The sequence below is a fragment of the Ictalurus furcatus genome, chromosome 8, assembly GCF_023375685.1.
Source record: "Ictalurus furcatus strain D&B chromosome 8, Billie_1.0, whole genome shotgun sequence".
In the NCBI taxonomy this organism is placed as follows: domain Eukaryota; kingdom Metazoa; phylum Chordata; class Actinopteri; order Siluriformes; family Ictaluridae; genus Ictalurus; species Ictalurus furcatus.
In genome coordinates, this window is record NC_071262.1 from 6,392,311 (window position 1) to 6,398,328 (window position 6,018).

The window sequence follows — 6,018 nt, forward strand, 5'->3', positions numbered from 1 at the left end:
TTATACCTCTGGGAAACAGGTCATGGTTGAACAATTTCCTGTTCCTAGGGTGTTCACCTGGGTGACCAGGTGTACTAAAAATGTAAAATATCAGTGGGAATATACTTCAAATATACATTTCTCATTTGAATTCATAGGGGTGCCAATAATTGTTGCCACACATGTTTAACAAAGGTTGTTTTTATTGGTAGACCTGTGTAGTGTTTGCAATTGTTTGATATCCATGAGAGCAGAGTATTTTTGTTAATACAGAGTATTTTTTAACAAAAGGCCAAAAGTTTTTTTTAACAAGAGATCAAAAGGTTAAACAATAAAGAACATCTTTCACAGCCTTCTTTGTGCATACAAGCAAATATCTCATCCTCTATGAAACAGTGCCTATTAATAAATTTGATACACTCTATCCAATATCTTAATTATAATCATCACAATTTAATAGTCACAATTTAATTAATAATAATCGTCACAATTTAAATTAACAAAAAAAAAAAAAAAACAGATCAGTCACATGGAAAAAGTAAGTACACACCTACATTTATCACACCTTCAAATCCATAAAATTTGAATCAGGTATTCAAGATTGGGTCCCAGTGATTATATCCTGCTTAGGGAGTGCAGGTGGAACCTGTCTTATTTAAACCCCTCTCATATCTAGTGTCTGGTGTTCCCTTTGCTATTGAGGTATGTGATCATCATGCCAAGATCTAAAGAGTTCTGTAAGGCCTTCAGAAAAAAAGTTGTGGATGCCTATGAGTCTAGGAAGGGATTTAAAAATATCTACAAATTATTTGAAATACGTCATTCCACTGTAATGAAAAAATCTACAAATGTCACACATTTTAAATGATTCAGCCCAAGAGCAGACCATCTCATGTAAAAAAGAAGTCTCCAAGAACCCCAAAATTTCATCACAGGTTCTGCTAGTAAGTCTTGCAACTGTTGGTGTCAAAGTGCATGCTTCTACAATCAGAAAGAGACTGCTATTGACCTGCAAGGGTGGCGTGCCAGGAAAAAGCCTTTACAAGACTACAGTTTGCCAATGAGCATATAGGCAAACACCAGGCCTTTTGGAATAATGTTCTCTGGACAGATGAATCAAAGATAGAGTTGTTTGGCCACAGTAATAGCAGACATTTGGCGCAGACCAAAGACAACTTTTCGGGAGAAGCACCTCATACCAACTGTGAAGCACGGTGGTGGAAATGTTATGTTTTGGGGTTGCTTCGCTGCCTCAGGAACTAGACAATTCCTGTTTGTTGATTCAACTATGAATGCTGCATCATATCAAAGAGTGCTTGAAGATAATGTGAGGCCGTCTGTCCGAAAGTCGAAGTTGAACTGAAAGTGGACATTTCAACAGAATAATGATCCTAAGCATGGGGAGGGGGGTGGTGTACATGCAAGAAACCCCTCAAACATCTTGCAACCGAAAGAATATTGCATGGAAGAGTGGTCAAAAATTCCAGCAAGCCTAGTGGACAATTATGCAAAACGCCTGCAAAAAGTTATTTCTGCTAAAGGGGGCAATGCCCACTTTCTGAGGCCAAGGGTGTACTTACTTTTTCCACAGAATAATATCACATCTATTGATTTTTATCTGTTGAATAAATGATTGAAAAGGCTAATTTTCCTTGTGGTTTTCACGTATATCAGCTTCATTAATAAGTACTGTTTCAAAGATGATCAAATGTTTGCTTGTCAAAAAAGCCAACAATTTCTGTGGGCTGTACTTATTTTTTCACATGACTGTTTATATATATATATATATATATATATATATATATATATATATATATATATATATATATGAAGGGTGCAAATAATGCTAGGGGGCACTGTACGTGAAAGTTTTGCAGGTGCAAAGCTTTAAAGATTTGAGATGCCGTTGTAACACTGACATGGCCTGGAGACTTGGACATTGTCAAATACCACATTGCCACACAGCTTACACAGGCTATTGCTTTGCTATGTTTATTTAACACCTAAGGAGATTTAAAAATAGTTTTGTACATCTAATAGGTAAACAGAAACTACGGTGCCCAAGAAGGCCTACATGTGAAATTCTAAACTCCATGGTTCAGTATTGACTAGTTACTTCTGAGCAGTGCTGAGTCATTTGATGTTGCTGACCTGAACCAGTCAGCTTTAAAAACCCCTCACCATGCTGAGGGAATGTGTGCAGTGATGTAAGATATAAAGAGCTGAGCTCAACACAGAGGTGGGAGATAAGTTAACGGTGAGTTAAAGGTGCAATATTCTATTTTTGTCAAATTTCTTATTATTTCAAATAATCTGGAAAATATGTAGAACATTATAAAAAAAATTGTTTCGGACAAAAAAAAAAAGTGTTATGTGGCTGAGAAAACCTGTTTGGGGAACTGTGGCCCATGACAGACTGCTTGTCTGTGTTTAGATGGGCCTTCTATCTGTCTTTTTTTACAGACACTTCCCAATGCCCCTTCACTCCACCCCATCCCAGTCTGTTCAAAAAGAAAAAAATATGATAGAAGCCATTAAACGCTCAGCATAGCCAGATACTTTTACAGTAATGAATCACACTACACCTCCAAAAAACTTAATGACACAAAACATGCAAAAACTAAAATAATTTTTGTAGCGCTTTTCCAAGGTACAGAAACTTCTTATTGGCAAAGGAAATGAAGTTGGATGCAGAATTAACAACATTGTTCCTGGACAGGTATAAACAATATGCATAAAGCATTTAAAGGGTTGAATGTCTGTTTTTACATAAAGAATCATGTAGATACTTATCACTTAGAGAGCCGGGTAAGGTATTGTTCTAAAATGTTAATACCAGCTCCAGAACGGGGCAACAGAAAAGTATTCTTTCTATTGTTGGGAGATTGTGAGCTCAAATCTCAATGATGCAACAGCCATCAGTGGCTGGGTGTCAAGAGAGCAAAATTGCCTGTGCTCTCAGGGTGGGAGGGATGGCATACTCTCTTCTCTGTCATTTAGAGTGACATGGGCCAATCAGGGGGGTCTGTGAGCTCATGTGTGCAGAATAGGGCAGAAAGATGTGGAGGTTGGCTTCACGTATACTGGAGAAACTATGTGGTTGGTAGTTGTCGCATTATATGGAAGAGGGAGGGAATTGACCAATACCAAATTGGGGAGAAAATGGAGTTTTATATATGCAGTGGTGTGAAAAAGTATATGCCCCAAAGATCCAAAGCATAGGAGTAAGTCCACCTCTGAATGGCTCAAAAAAAAAGCTAGATTAAAGTTTTGGAGTGGCCTGGTCAAAGTCCTGACTTGAACCAATTGAGATGCTGAGGCAAGACCTTTAATGGGCAGTTCATTCTTGAAAACCCTCTAATGTGACTGAGCTAAAGTAGAATACCAAAAATTCCACCACAGTAGGCCAAAGTGGGCCAAAATTCCACCACAGCACTGTCTCCAGTTATCGGAAGAGTTTGGTTCCAGTTATTGCGGCTAAAGTTGGCACAACCAGATTTTAAGTTTAAGGGGGCAATTAGTTTTTCACATTGGTGATAGGTGTTTGATAACTTTTTTTTTTTTTGCATATATATATATATATATATATATATATATATATATATATATATATATATATATATATATATAGTGCTGTGAGAAAGTATTTTTGCATCCTGAATTCTTATGGTTTTGTATATATGTAAAGGAAATGTAATGGCTTGCCATAAATTGCCATGTGTGTGCAATAAATAAATGACAACTGCCAAGGGGAGGGGAGTGGTGTAGTCATCTGTTGATACTTATTTTCCTTGTTATAAACAGGTATTCACTGGTAAAAATGTTACCTATTTTTCTAATCTAAGTAATGAAATAAGGTCAATAAACATCCTACCACATTGCTTGAAAGTCATCATAATCCTTGTAACACCAACTCTCAGTGAACTTGCTTACCTAGCTTCTGAGGATGTGGCTTTGTGTACATGGGTGGGAATGGGGGCTGGTTCAAGAAGGTAATACCAGTTCACCAATACCTTCAACTTCTTAGCTGAAAGAAACCTAATGTTGACAAGTTTGGACTAATCTTGACTAATCTTGACTAACACACCTTTAATGAAGCCAAGAGGACAATGTGAGGGATCCATGTGTGATTCTACAAGTATTGCTACACAAGTGCCTTTCATATATATTCAAGTTGAAATTTAAGTTTTATATATATATATATATATATATATATATATATATATGTGTGTGTGTGTGTGTGTGTGTGAGAGCGTGTGTGTGTATGTATATATATATACACATACACCCATACACCCCCCTCCCCCCTTTGTTCAGGGACTCATTATTACATTTCTGTGAAATTGTCCAATTTATCTCTCAGTTGCTGAATGTTTTTATGTTAATACAAATATTTACACATGTTAAGAAATTTGCTGGAAATAAAAGCAGTTGAATGTGAGAGGACAATTCTTTTTTTGCTGAGTAGACAGACAGACAGACAGAAAGAAAGAAAGAAAGAAAGAAACTTCTTCCAAAAAGTTCTCTAACGTTTTATTTTAACCCAGTGTGATTTGGACTCAAATAACCCCAGTGCTAAACTGATATACTATTTAAGATGTAAGTGGTGTTTTCTTCAAGTAGTGAGACGCTTACCCCACCTTTAGAAGAGAAGTATTCAAATGTGAAAGAGCAGAAGAAGAAGGCTGTGCCAAAAAGCCAAACTCCCAGCACTTCGTTTTGAAAGGGGATTCTTACATAATCTTTAGTTTTAACAAAAAAGGGGGGTTGAACGCCCTGAACTTTGTAACAGCAGATAGAGTTTCAAGAATGAATGGAGACCAGTTTTATCTGGGGTTTGCATGTTTTCAGATGTGACGCATTTGACGAAATTTTTAGATCTGCTTGAAGCAGTTCTTCATTGTGAAAGTGTCAGTATATTGTATTGCAGTGTTAATTCCTTCCTTCATTTAATCTTCAGTAAGCGCTTTAACCTGATCAGAGTTGTGGTGGATCCGGACCTCTGTGCCGTCATGCCCAGTTGAGGAGTGTCAGTGCAGCGCACCCAGTATTCTGTTTGGCTTTTACTTTTTTTGAAAGAGGAAGTCAATCAGTTTTTTTTTTTGTTTTTTTTTAAACTTCATTCTGAAGTTGTTTCACTTATAATTATCAGTGCATTAATACATGTAATAGAGCAATAATAGGAACAAAACGTAATACATTAACTATTAACGTATTACATTTTGTTCCTATTATTGCTCTATTACATTCATTACACTAAATCTGTCATGGTAGGTCATTCCTGTTCTTAAATTACACCTCTACAGGAATGTGGCGGATTTCTGCTCGGTAAGACTTGCCCCGATTTTGGACCAATCTGTGAGATGAGCCGTGCAACAGCTAGCCAACGGCAAAGACTGATATCAAGGTTTTGGCGAAGTTCCTCAGATACACCAAATCCCTCTGTACTCCCTATACAAGTGCATTATCAATGCTGCAAAATAACTGCTTCTGCACCCTACCTAGTGCCTCTACTTAGACTAAAATTGAGTAATTTGGGGTTGAGTGGGCATCAGTGAAACCTGAAGCCCTGGAAGATATCATAGTGTTTGACTCCTTGACAGTCTGACGTCCTAGAGCCATATTACAGCTCATAAATGGATTTGATAGGCTACTATGTCACCAAACAGGGACTTTGGACCCATACTGAGTTATACATACAAATGAAAAAAACAAAATAGTGCAGTCAAGTCCTGCTCCTGTAGCCTGTTTGAATTGAAAGAAACTTGAGAACAGTCAGCAGGCCCTTCTTTATTCGTGGGACGTATACAGAATAAACAAACTTGTTTAAAAAAACAATGTATTTCCACAGTCACGTCAGAAAGACACGTGAAGCCCATTCCACACCTTCAGAGAGTGAATTAAAGAATTTCAACATATCTCTGGACAATGTGATTTGTGTGTGTGTGTATATATATATATATATATATATATATATATATATATATATATATACATACACACACACACACATACACTGAGAAAATGTTTGCCTTCAAG